Below are 14,939 nucleotides of genomic sequence, written 5' to 3'. Positions count from 1 at the left end.
AGAGATTTGTTGTTTAAATCAATTCATTAGATTAGTCTTGATCAAACTAATTCAAGAGTGAGTTGTCTTAGGATCTAAGAGTGACAATCATAGATTCTAAGTTTGATTTAAGTTAGCTTTCTTTGGAAATTTTTGTAAGGATCCTAAAATGACCTCTAACTTTGCATCTAACGGACATTACAGACGCTTTATCAGAGGATGATGTGTGGTAAATCACCTTTGTTTTTCAATTCCTACGTCGATTATGATTTTGTTTTAGTTTGTGTTTTTTGTTCAATTTTTGTTTTTTGTAATTATTTCAATCACGTTGATTCTCATTTTCTGTAACACCCCAAATTTTTATTATTTATGTAATTCCAGTAATTTCTTTTAATTGAGGCCGTTTTTGAAATTTTGGATATTTAAGTGTAATTGCTAGAATTTAAATCATTTAAGTAGAAATTAAAGTTTAATGTTTAAAATCAAGTGCAAGAAATTTTATTTTAAAAATGGAAAGGAAGAGAATGGGAAAAAAAAATAAAGGGGAATAGGAAGAAAATAAAATAAAATAAATATATTTTATTTTATTCCCTTTTCTTTTTCTTTCCTTTTTCTTTTTCCTCTTTTTCTTTCCCCTTCCTTTCTTCTTATTCCTCACGCCATCGAGACCCCAACCCCTTCTATTTTCATTTTCCCCAGCATCCTCATCGAAGCTCGACCTTTAGTCGCCATCAATGTAACCTCGTGACCATGCCACTCACCATCAAACTACAGACAATCGCGAGCCACCCGTGCACTGAAGTCGAGCGCCACCTAGATCGAATGTCGAACGACCACCGTCAGCCGTTAGCCGACGTCTACTTCAGCACCACAGTCGGATCTTCAAGCCACGACAGATCTGGTAGCCGTGCCACTCTTCGTCCAGCACCGTTTGTCCAGATCCCCTCCAGCAGTGCGTCTACTGCCCCAGCCCCACCGCTGGCAATCGCCGTCGTCTCTGCCGCGTCGGCTCGCTTTGGTCTTTTTCGGAATCATGGATTAAGGGTAAGTGTAAATATTTTTGATTGGATTTCACGAGAATTTTGAACAGTCACTAGAGTTTGCCCTTGATTTTTTGGTACTCGTCGTATTTTGGATGTTAGGGCGAAATTTTAGGTTGTTGAAGTTGTCGTCCAGCCGATTCAAGGTGTAGTCAACGGATCTTGGTGAACGACAAGGCTTTAAACTAATGTGGGTTGTTAAGCATGTTCTATGTTTATGAATTACTCTATTTAAGTTTAATGGATCCATGGATTGTGGCCTAAAATAATTTTCCATGATGTTTGGGTGTTAGGTTTGAATCTTAAGGTTTCCTGGTGTCGTTGTTTTAGGAGATTTAAGTTCGATCCTGTGGGTTTTCGGAAAGTTGTCGAGAAACTTTTGGTTTAGGATTGGTGGTTTTGAAACTATGCTTAGAGATTAAAATTTTGTAATTGCTTGTTTGTTAATTTGGTTTGATTAAAGGTTTCGTTGGCCAAGGAAGAGGTTGAGCTTGCTAGTTTCTAGAGTTTGCGATTAGAGATAAGTAAGTTACTACTGAAACCACCCACGGGCCAGACACTAGATGTATGCTAGCATGATAGATGAATATTATGACAGAACGACAACATGATGAACGGATAGTATAGTATAACCGATGTATGTTCTTGTATGAGGATCTAAAAATTTTTTTGTGCATGTAGATACTTAAATGCTAGCATGAGATGATACTTGATTCCATGAGGTTGTATTTGATATGAGGATATTGAGGCAAATATGTATGTTGTAGAGCCATGGTGTTGAGGTGTATATGTAAGTTATAGAACCATGTTCTGATACTTGTGATGTTAATACTCTGATAGTATCCTTACTGATTAGTTAGATGCTCACTAGATGTTGCGTTTCCTTCCGGATTCACCAGAGGTTTTGTTTCCTTTGGGATTCACCAGAGATTGTGTTTCCTTTACGATTCACCAGGGGTTGTGTTTCCTTCGGGATTAACCAGAGGTTGTATTTCCTTCAGGATTCACCAGGGGTCGTGTTTCCTCTGGGATTCACCAGAGGTTGTGTTTCCTTCGGGATTCACCAGGGGTTGTGTTTCCTTCGGGATTCATCAAGGGTTGTGTTTCGTTCGGGATTCACTAGGGGTTGTTGATGCATTGTAAATGAGATGCGATTATGGTGTATGTTTTTGGTGATGAGTTTATGCATTGCACATGCAAGTTTTCCTAGTAAAACCCAAGTATAAATCTCACTAGGTCTCCTAGTAAGTCCAGGGTCAAAAAAGGGATTAATGAGTTACTGCGACAGTAAAATTGATTCCTTTGCGGTGGAAAAAACAAATAAGTTGGTCGATATTTTGTTTAAGTATAAATCCTATGCGACCGATTCGAGTAAAGACTTGATGAAATCGAGAATTACAACGAATATGTGATAAACGGGTTGCAAAGGGATTTAGCTAGCACTTCCTAAGATTGCGTTCAAGTTATGCGATCATGCTACACACACACAATAGCATGTCATCTCTCAATGCAAATGTCGTAGTTCCTATTTCTAGGACACATGCGATGTATACGATAATGTCGATTGGACTTAAGTCTAAGCCTCTACTCTCGTCTATGCAACGATGAATGATGCACACATACACAAGTTGACCGCATACTATTGCATACGATGCGTAATAGCAAACAGAACTTATGTCTAAGTTTCTATCTCTTGCTTATGTGGTTCTAATCTGAATCTCTCAAGCCTAGATTTTAATCTGACTCTCTCAAGTCTAGATTCTTTCTTTAGACTACTCTCTCAAGTATCTCTAAAGGGTGAATGACGCATACATAAGACAAGATGATCGCATAAAATGAAGATCTTAGATCATGCTAGCTAAGTACTTCTCAACCCATTCGGAAATCTAGCTACTCATGCGAAATATGTAGAGATTGAACAAATGTTGAGATGAGAATTCCATTTTCTATAAATAAAGTGCAGAATACAAACCAACAATGGAATGTAGGGATAGAAAGCCTGGTAGCAATGTCTTCTTCCCATAGATTTTTACACTGTCTTTTCACTCCAACTCTTCCCAGAAGAATATCCTTGCTTTCACAAGTGTCGGCCCTCTCTCCTTTTGTAGCGCTTCCCGATAGTCTTTCGAGCTATCCAGGAATGTCCTCTCGGCGTCTTCTTCTCTTCGCTCGCCTCCGCCTACTAATTGTAAGAATAATTACAAACTAATGGCTATCTATTTGTATATGATCTTGAGGAAACACGAGACATACGCAGCGGAATAAGGATCTAATTACACTCTAATTTCTTTTAATCAAAAGGAATTTAGCATGCAAAATGAAGGGAAAATAGTAAATTAACTTACCTTTGATGCTCCTGAAAACCGCTTTTCCTCGCTGAATCTCGACCCGAACTCTTCTAGATCACCACTAGAGTTAACCTACCATCCTCTGGACTTAGAACTGGGTTGTGGGACCCGATGGATGAAGAAAACCGAGAGAGAGAAAGAGATGGTAAAATAAGAATGAATTTGTGTTTGAGTTTTTAATTTTTCAGCCCAATTATGAAAACTGTGAAAATGGCAAAAGTCTTTAATCCAAATTCAAAAGCCCATTTTATAGAAAAAAATCATGCAACATTTGTATGAAACAAATTCATAAAAACCCAACACCTATAATCTACTATCTTAGTGGGCTTAATGTCTCCACTATAAGCCAACACCTAGCCCACTATTTTGTTAGTGAAATTATCCAACAAAAGTTTGGATTTTCCCACTAACTTTAGTCAAAGGGCAAAATAGTCATTTGATCAAAGTCAAACTTTGACCAAAAAGTCAACATTTGGATTTTTTTATGATTTTTTTCATGTTGACTAATTTTGACCTCCCGAGCATGAATCCGCATTCATTTTCTCAAAATTCAAATCACATTTGAATATAAGGTCAGTCAAAGTTTGACTTTCAAAGTCAAAAGTCAACTCTTTGACTTTTTACATCTCTGACCATTTCCATTATTTTCGAGCTTCCGAACATGAATGTATTCATATTCTTGATATTCAAATCACATTTAAATATTAAAGTTGTATCTCTAAACTGAAAAATCCGACCACTATATCACATATACATGTCGATTTCTCTCTCTTCACCTAATTCGAACAATTCAAATCATTCTATCATATTCTTCTAAGTTTATTCCATATGAGCTAGTAGGGGAACCTAACGGACCTATTGATCATGGGCTCTAACGATCCGAGATTAGCTAGCTAAACTCTTTAGGCTAATCAACATTTGTTAACTAACGGGTCATTCCACTATAATCTCGTAGTTGCACTCCCTTCACTATAGGTATATTTGTATCCATTTGATATAACCATGATTAGTAAGCTAATCTTTCACAGGTTGATCGTAATCTCGGTTGGGTGGTAAAAATGTTTTACCCCCAAGACTACATCTTATTCCTTAAGTTCCACTAATCCTCTAATGAACAATTGGTTTAAGGTCCAACCTATAAACCGAACCCCTCTCGGGCCAAGGAGAGGGTGGGGCCTCTTGTTCAAGACCTGGATTTAGTATTAAAGGAAACAACCTATCTACTAACCCTATAACGGGTAGGAGTGAATTTCGTCTTGCACCCTATGTTCCCAACTATTCATCTGATCTTACCCTTGAAATTGGAGGCTTATTGGGCCAGCGATGATGAGCTGCCCTCACTGTAACGATAAAAGATTATTTCCTTTATTATGCATGCACCGTGATGATGAATCATACAAGTTCATGACTTGATGACTAAATTTTCTAATTTTTATCTTTATTTAACTCTAATGCATGGCTTGTGAATGAAATCAATGATGTGCTAAATGCGCTCAAGTGCTTTACAATAAAGATAATCTATGTGATACTACATTCTAAGAGTATGCGTTGATAGTGATATGCTCGTAGTATGCGATGAAGTAGTGCGTGTCACAAGTTTCCTTGTGCTGAAGTCAGGTATAATTCCAATGCAAGTTTCTCAGAGTGATCCGAGGTCAAACACGAGATTGTTTTCATTAATGCGATAATTATGTGATACATGCGACTGGTTTTCATAATTAATAAAGAATGTTGGTTTGTACTATAAATTGCGATGAAGTAAAAATGCGTTGTAAAGTAAATATGCGTTGATAATGTAAAGTCCTAAACTACTATGATACATGATACAAGATACATGATACTGAGGTCGAGGACTCACTGTGAAGTTATACAAAAGAATCGATGTATGCGATGGCAAGTCTTATGAATGAAGCAGAAAGGGAAAAAGTAAAATGTAAAAACATCGCAAGTTCGACAATCGTGTTAAGGACGCAACTAAGGCTCCGCTTTCCCTTGGCTTACATCTCTCGGTGATCGGCTGCATTCCCATATGTCTATGGTGAAATAGAGATGAACGTGATGAACACAAGGTTGTTTCCATCTCTGGAAATACTTCTTGCAAGTTAACGCATTCTTCTACTTCTCTCGATGGGCGAAATAACATCTTCACTTCTGCTCTCACAGGTGAAGATGTCATCAAGCATGCTTTAGCTAAACTTTATTAATTTCTTAACACAAATTGACTCACTCGCTTAATTCTCGCTCTTTAACCCGAGGATTAAGAACACATCATGGAGAAAATGGATGATAAACATATGGAAAGAGACAGAAAGATGATAATGGTGACGATGATAACATTTAATTCTAAAATTAAGCATTTGATACATGTTGTGAAGGAAGGATTAAAGAAGATGAATACAGAGGATGAAATAGAGAATAGAAACAAATATGGAAAGAGTGTCAACGTCTTGACACAGATCCTGTTCAGAGATTTGCGCTTGCCAGCATTTGAAAGTGGTGGAGAGGAAAGCTTCCCTCTCAAGCTTACTTTCTCAGTAGAATTGACCTTTGCACAGAGCTTCAGCTTCAGGAATTGGAAGAATTCTTTGCTCGGAGACTCACCCTGATTTACTCTGTAGTCGCTTCAGACTAGCCTCTCTCAGTATCAATATATCTCTATAACTATGTGTATCTGTATATGTATATCTTTCAGCAAATTTAAGGGAGCTATTTATAGGCGAGACCCTGGCTCTTTGAATTTGTGGTCCCCACTGTCTAATTATGGTAGTTGTTGAAATGGCGGAATGGAAAATTCCTTTTTGTTACGCAATCAATCCATCAGAATTGCACAACTAAAAGTTGTACACTTGTCAGAATTGTCCGCGAATGCGTTGCTCTTCACATCTTCAATCTATCCCCACATGCGGTGTTGTTTTTTTATTACCGCATGCGGTTGAAATTGCCTTGATCCCTAAAGCTCAAGATCGATTGTCGCATGCGTCGTCATTGCTTTGATCATCTCTTCGTTCTTGAGTAATGGGCGCATGTGACGTAGATGCGTTGTTTATTTTGTCTTCGAGCCATAAACGCATGCAGTGACCTATTTCCTGCAAAACAGAGACTAAAACATTCTATTTCTCCATCGCAATGGTGTTAGTGGGTGTGTTTACGACATTTCATAATTTTCGTATTTCTTAGCCAATTTGTATACTATCGATGCAACTTTTCTCTCTTTTTACCACAATATCTAAATAAAACAATATAAATAACTTGTATTTCTATAAGTTATCACTCACTTATGCAAATCTAAGGATAATCCCGAATGAACAAGAGTTCATAGTTAGCTCAAGATTAAGATTATGTTACCTAGGTCATCAATTAACAAAATAGTCAGTTTTATACATAAAACAACATTTAGAACGTAAAAAGTGACTATTTCATGGTTTAGTCTTATGTAAACTCTTTACATAGGATGCCCCCACTTTCATGTCTCCACATGAATGAATTAGGATCACATCGTTTGTACTAACTACAAAATGGGTCGTATCTATAGTGTCTCCAGAATAAGGCGCCCAACCTTATTCATATACTATAGACCATTTTGGCTATATATTTGAACTTGATCCATATTTATGTCACTACATAAAGTTCAAATCACATTAAATAGCCTCAAGACCTTAGTTTATTGGATTCAAGATTACAATTTCAATAACAACTTTATCGAAAAACAAAACAGAATATGTTTATTAATTTACAAACTACGAGTTTTAGGACATAAAATCCAACAGATCTAACTTGTTAACCCTTTTACAATGGTGGCATCTGATATTTATAGAGCTCAAGGTGAAAAAGCTTTTCTCTCTAATGATTGCAATGATGGGCGGTCATTAAATCTTCTGCTCTGATGCACCGTTTAATGGTCACCAAAAAGTTGAGTGTACTTGCTAACGTGTGTCGTTAACGGCTTGTCAACTAAATCCAGATTCGACCGTCCTCAGCTTTCCGTCCCATCATGATTTATTAAGCTTTCACCTTGATGCGCCGTCTTTATGTGGCCATCTTATTGAGCAACTTCTCACGAGCACATACGATCGCATGACTTTGCGATCACAATCTTTCAATGCGTGCAGATGCCTAATTCCATGAATCGCAATTTAACTTGCGCCAACACATTTTTCCTGCACAAAATATTTAAATGAGCTACTTTTATGTGATGGACGCATGCGATCGCAATCTTCTCAGTTTAACGTTTTTTGACATGATTTTGTATATTTTTACCATCGCATTCCCTCATTGTTTTACTTATTTGCACTGTAATAACGTGCATTTCTGCCCGTTATCAGTTGTGTTTCCTTTGAGATTCACTAGAGGTTGTGTTTCCTTCGGGATTCACCAGAGGTTATGTTTTCTTCAGGATTCACCAAAGGTTGTGGGTCCAACGGGACTCACCAGAGGTAATGGGCATACTTAACTATACTAGGATAAAAATAAGTTTTTCATGAATGTATGTGTCCCATGAGGATTAGAGAAGTTTACATGTTCCACCAGAGGTAGGCATCTAGAGGACATAGATGCCTAGCCTTACTCCAGTAGTGGGGTTACTTACTGACTATTTTATACTAATTCATTCTCATGTAGTTGTTCCAGGTAAAGGACCGGTTTTATGCTTCCACTCATGATATTTAGATTTTTTTCCATGTTTTTCAACTTTCAATTTGATGTTTGAAACTTATTATTAAGATTTGTGTTTAGACCTATTTATTATCATTTATGGTTTATGGGTACCCTATCGTCTATTTTTAAAATCTAAATTCAGTGAAGGTCTTTTGAGTTCAACTCATTTATTTCGCATTTATTACACTATAAAAGGGGTGTCGTTTCAAGTTTCGTGCATGCATGTGTTTAGTAACGGCCTAACTTGAGTCCTAGGGGGTTGGGTCGTTACATTTCCACTATGAGCAAATTCTCTTTGTTGGGAGTAGTGTTTAGAAGCTTAATTTAAAACAAAATTTAAATCAAAAACAAAAATCAAATGATTATCAAATGATATTAAAATAAACACAATACATACTATTTTAACCAATCTGAACATAGCTTAGTCAATTAGACAATTTTCTTTAGATGATTTATTCTACAACTGCATAATGATTGAACAATAAAAAGTTATGGCTTAATGAAAAATCAAAAGAAAAAAAAAACATATAATAAACAAATAGCCAAATGCATGGTGAATGAATATCAAAATATGTTACATGAAAACATTTAAATAATCTTTCCTAGTTTCATCCCCTTATTTTAGTTAAATGAAATAATATATGTATTGACAACAAATCAATCCAATTCAAAATTCGATATTAGCAGATTTTCTAACATACATGGAAATATATTTGGTAACATGGATTAAAAAAACCATTACAACTCACCATTTTTATTGTTGATTTTAATCAAATTATTTATTTGATAGATAAGACAACATTATAAATGAAAATCTCTGCTTTCTGTTTTATTCAACTCCAGATTTAGTCCACAATTAGCATATGAAATTATATGAATCTTTATCATTTTCCACAAGGGAATTTCAAGGGATAAATCCTTTTAAGACAATAAAACTAATTCTCGTGCTTTTATTAATGCAATGTGCAGTATTTAAACGTTCCTAATGGCAATTTGTTTGCAATTCACTAAAAAAAGTCATACTTGCATTTGATCCAAAACATGTCAAAGTTTTATTCATCTCGTATTGCCATCATTGTTCTTATCTTTGCAGGTTCTCTTCTACTTATGAATTATATATTATTATGAGTTATATTGAAATATATTCCTCAATATGAGATATACTTTATGCATAGATACAAAGAATAACAAACAAAAAAAAAAAAAAACGAAAGAAAATAAATATTTTGAATCTATGGGTTTGATGTCGATACGTGGGTGGTGATTTTGATTAAAATATTTTAATCTTTATATGTTTGTTTTGTTTTATATTAATTTGATTCAAAACACTTAATTTAAAAAATATTTCATTGTGACATGTTTTTTCCAACACTAAATCATCGATTGCAATATGTCCATCTTCAGAAAACATTCGGTTTAGAAAACTACAAATGTTGAGAATATCACTAATGCGAACATAAATCTTTATCGTAAGTTTGTTTTGTTTATCTTGTAAAAAAAATGGGTGAAATGTCATCTTTTTATTATAAATTAAAATTATTTTTAATGAATTTCAGAGAAGTCTTACAAGATCTATAGAAATTTTCTTCAAATTTAAATCTTAACATTATTGCTAACATTGATAACTAAATCTTTTCATAATGAGAAATACTATATACATAGTGGTTACTTATAAGTGCTTTTTGTGGTGTAGTTGTAATGGTTTTGGAACCTCATGGAGCTTCAGCTGCTCAAAGATGTCAAGAAAGATTGTATGATAGCGGGTGCACACTCACTGATTGTGGACAAAAATGTTGGGAGAAGCACCATGATGCCTCACATCAATGCATACCTACTGATCCTGCACAAACTATCTATGCATGTTATTGTTTCTATGATTGTGCTCAATTTTTATTTTGAGATGTCCTACCTTTTATTCAATGTATTGGACACTTTTCAATAATCTTCTCTAATAAAAGTCGTTTATTCTAAGTTGATTACTTGAAAGTTGATATCTACTTAAATTCATAAATTTAGTTATACAACCATAGTTGAAATCCATAAAATCTTTGCAAGTTCCACAAAATTGACCAATAGAATCTTTTCTACTATTTTCAACCTTGGATAGAGTGGTAGAACTATGAAATGAGAAGGAATTTGAAGTGATTTTGGAGAGGGTTTGAGAAACAATTCCTGCTGATTTTTTTTTCCTCAAAAATCAGAATGCATGATTGAAACTGATCAAATTAGGAGAAATATTAGCTTTATCATGCAAGCACTTGGTTAATCAGCCTAATGACACTTCAAAAGGCATTAACTTGATGGGCTAGATGTTAATCTATGGAAAAATTCACTATCAAGATGAAAAATTTGATAAATCCATTTTACAATTATTTTTCAATTTCATTATTCAATTTAATTGATTCTAAACAAAATTAAATTAAATGTAAATTCAATTTCTAAAATTGAATTGCGAAATTGAAAAAAAAAAAAGATTTAATTTTAAATAATTAATTAAACAAATTTAATTAATTAAATAATAATATTTTAATATCAAATATTAAATTGATAAAACACCTAATTAAACATGAATCCTTATTCATATAATCAATAGTTAAATCAATATTAAAATATATCGAACTCTCCAAATATGTTTAAATTAAATGAATTTAAACGTTAATTATATCGAATATAATTACCCAAACCTCACATTGAATTTGAGCATTTGAAATTCACTACATATTTTAACCCAAGGTTTAATCTTTTACGAGCTAATAGAAGGACCTTATGGACCTATAGATCATGAGTTCCAATGATTTGAGATGACTAAACTCTTTAAACTGAATTAATCAATATTCGTTAACTACAGAGATATTTTACTATAGATCAATAGTTGTACTCTCCTCACTGTAGATATATTTCAGTCCATTTGATTTAACCATAATCAGTAAGTTGATCCTTCACAGGTCGTTCGTATTTACAACGAAGTGAAAATTATTATTTTACCTCTATAAATCATCTTGTTCCATAAGTCAACACTGATCCTCTATTGAACCATTGGTTTATAGTCCAACGAACAAATCATATCTCTCTAAGTCATGAAAGGATAGAGCCCCTTTGTTCATGTCCATGAATGAGTACTTAAGGGAACAACCTAGGTGCTAACCCAAAAATTGGTAGAGTGAGTTCCATCTTAGAAGACTATGTCCCCAACTATCTATTCAGTTTTATCTCCAAAATATGAGGCTTATTGAGCGATGATGTTGAAAGACTCTCACCTATGTAGATCCAAGGATAATCTTGAATAAATATGAGTTCATAGTTAGCTCAGAATTAAGATCGAGTTACCTTTGATCATCGATTTGAAATAGTCAGTTTTAACAGTAAATGGTTCTTATAAAGAAAAGTGATTATTTTGTGGTCCGGTCATATGCAAACGTCTTTTGCATAGGATACCCTCACTCACATGTCTCTATATGAACGATTTAGATATCACATCGTTTGTATCAATATACAATGGGCGCCGCATCCACAGTATCCCCAAGATGATGTACCCAATCTCATCCATATACTCATAGACCTTTTCGGCTATATACTAAAACTTGAACCTTTTTTATGTCTCTACATAAAGTTAAAGTGTTCGTATTGTAGCCATGGGTTCGTTTATTGGATTTTATAACATAATGCAATTTCAATAACACTTTTATTGAATAATGTTTCAATAATACTTTTATTGCAAAAATAGAATATGTTTAAATAATACAAATTGCAAGTTTTAGGTCATTCCCAACAATCTCCTACTTAAACTAAAACTCCAGTGAGTTGCAAATATATATATAAATATATAATGTTGAGAAAAAAAGAGAAAATATAATAAACTAGGGCATCCATATACCCTTGACATTCTCCCATCTGCCCTAGATTTATGAAGCTCGTAGTCCAAGTTCGACCAGGTGACCCTCAAATATTTTCGTCGTGAGCGCCTTCCTAAATTGATCAACAAGATTATCTTTAGAGGCTCTTTTCATGACTATACGTCTGCTTGGTGTACTATCTCCCAGATCAGATGATACTTTTGTTGGGACTTATGCCTTAAATCTCGTTGGGTTCTATAGTTTATAAATGTATTGAACAAACCCATTGTCTATTTTGTAAAATATATGATATTTCTATTCCATTTTTTTTTTTGTTGCATTAACCACGAACAGTTAAACTAACATCCAAGGTTATCTTGTAACTTAAACATGTATCTAGAGACATACAGGTGGATCATATTTAAGTGATAACCTAAATGGTCTGTAGTAGATGGACAAGGTTAGGTATCTTATCCTAGTGACACTACGAGTATAACCCGCTTTATAGGTGTTACAATTGTTGTAAAGTTCTACAAACGATATGATCTTGATCATTCATGTATAGACATTTCAGTAGGGATATTCTATACAAAGGAGTTTGTATAAGATCGGACCATGAAATTTTTACTCTCATTATATAACACCGTTCATAATAGAGACTTACATTTCACAAGGATGACCATAGGTAACATCACCTGAATCCTGAGTGAGTTGTGAACTCTTGAGCCTATTCGGGCGATCCTTTGATTGTATAGGTGGAGTGGCCAGATCGACGGCTCAACTAACCTACCATTTTGGTGATTCATCTGCTTGGGGAGCTGAGAACACAAGTACACAAGAAGAAATTCACTCCTCCGAGGTCGTGGTAAGTAGATAAATTACTCTCTTAAGGGCTGATTCTGGGGCTTGGACAATGTGACGCCATACCCTCTCCTAACTCGAGAGGGGTTTAGTCATAGTTGGACTATGATCTATTGTTCATTAGAGGGATCAATGGTACTTAAGAAGTTAGATGTAACTACATGCCTAGTTGTACTCATGAGAAATTTGTGAAGGGTCATTGTACTGTTGATTGGTTATATCCAATAGACACAGAAATATATCTGTAGTGCGAAGTGTGAAGCTATCAGTCTATAGTGTAGTGCTCGACAGTTAACAATGGTGAATAATTTAATTAAAGAGTTTGATTAATTATTCATGTACCGCTGGAGCTTAAAGGTATAGGTTCATGAGGTCCCTCTGGTAGCTCAATAAGATTAAATGAGAATAAGTTTTTGGATTAATTTGAACTGTTCAAATTAATAGAGAGATTTAATTATATATGATATAATTAAGTTGTTTTAATTATATGTGACATAATTATTATAATTTATTTGATATAATTATAGATTAATTGAGATGAAATAAATATTAGATTCATAATTATTAAATTTAATATAAATGTGATTTATAATAAATGTCATATTGATGAGAAAAGAAACTATAGGCTATTTTGTATGTGATACAATATTAAATCTATAGGTTATATGTTATATTTGATATAATATATAATACGATAAGTTAGTTATTATATTTATATTTATATATGTTAAATATCATTTTTATTTTATTTTAAATAAAAATGAGGAAGGGAGTTACAACTCTCTCACCCACTTTTTTCTCCACCCACGTAAGTAGGTGGTTGTGGTATTTTAGTTTTTTTGAAAGATAAGAGAGAGTCTCCTTTTTCAATAATATGTTCTTGATTGAGAGATTAGAAAACAACAGAAGAGTTCTATGTGTATGAGTTTGAGTTTTTGGTGAACAATTTCACCAACAAAAGTTCCCTCAATCCAAAAAAACCAGAGCCCACCACTCTTGGGTTCTCTACTTGAGAATACCGAGAAAACCATTGTGGTTTTTTTCTCATTCTTGATCATGGTTTTCTTGAAGAAAGTATTCAACGCGTTCGTGTATTATTCGAGAGATTTTTGAATAAAAGTTTGAAGGAAATTGGACATGAGAATTTTCATGTGCAGCGGAAGGATCATTCCAAATTTCAATCATATATGAACATTACAATTACAATCACAAATGGAAACAATAGACTATGTGCAACATGGAAATTACAGCATGCTATACTACACGATCAAGGGAAGAATTCCCATACCTTTGAAGACTCATCTTTAAGACCTCGATCACAAACGCTCGATCACAACAACACAGCAACACACCAACGATCGTACACTATGGCCGCTACACTGCACGATCATAGCGATCTCAAACACAACGAACGCAACGAATGACCTCCACAAAACCTCGACTAGTGTCGAGTTGAGTATGACACTACCAAAAAGGTTACCTTGGTATTCTCAGTGTAAGAATCCAGAGTGTGTTCTATGTGTTGACTTGGTTAGAGGATGAGATCGGAGGAGAAAAATTGTGTAAACGATTGAGCAAGTGGGAGATGATAAAGCCTATCATATAGGTCGATGTCCAATCATTTATCAAAAGCTATGTGATCGTCTAGCTAAAGCTATGTGATCATTTAGCTCATCGACTAGCTGAGTGTCTATCGTGTAGGAACACTTCACGATCGTCTAGTCTCTTCAAGCTATGGTTTAGTAAATCTAATTTACTTGACAACCTTTTGTGAGAACTTTCCGAGATTGGAAATCTCAAATCAACAACTTCCCAAAAATAGGAAAATATTTTTCCTTTTATCTCACGGTTACCATGAAACTGGCAATAACCTCTCACTTAATTAGTTATTAGAGAGAAAGATATAACTATCTAATAATTAATATTATTATAAATATAAACGATAACTAACTTACCATAATATATTTATAATATATAGTTTTCATATTTCATCTCATGAAACATATAAACCGTAGCTTTTTTTCTATTCCATGGTGCTTAATGTAAATCTCATTTTCATTAATCCTCCACTTGATGTATCTCATACACCACATCGATCATATCATATATAATTGAAATAACTCTTGTCAATTTGAACATTTCAAATCAACAGCAAGAACTGATCCACAACTTTAATCTATTGAGCTACCAAGGGGACCTTATGGACCTATAGCCCGAAGCTCCAA

Source organism: Benincasa hispida, chromosome 11 (assembly GCF_027475165.1).
Source record: "Benincasa hispida cultivar pf3 chromosome 11, pf3_genome.v1.1, whole genome shotgun sequence".
NCBI classification, from domain to species: domain Eukaryota; kingdom Viridiplantae; phylum Streptophyta; class Magnoliopsida; order Cucurbitales; family Cucurbitaceae; genus Benincasa; species Benincasa hispida.
Note: the sequence above shows the minus strand (reverse complement) of the source record.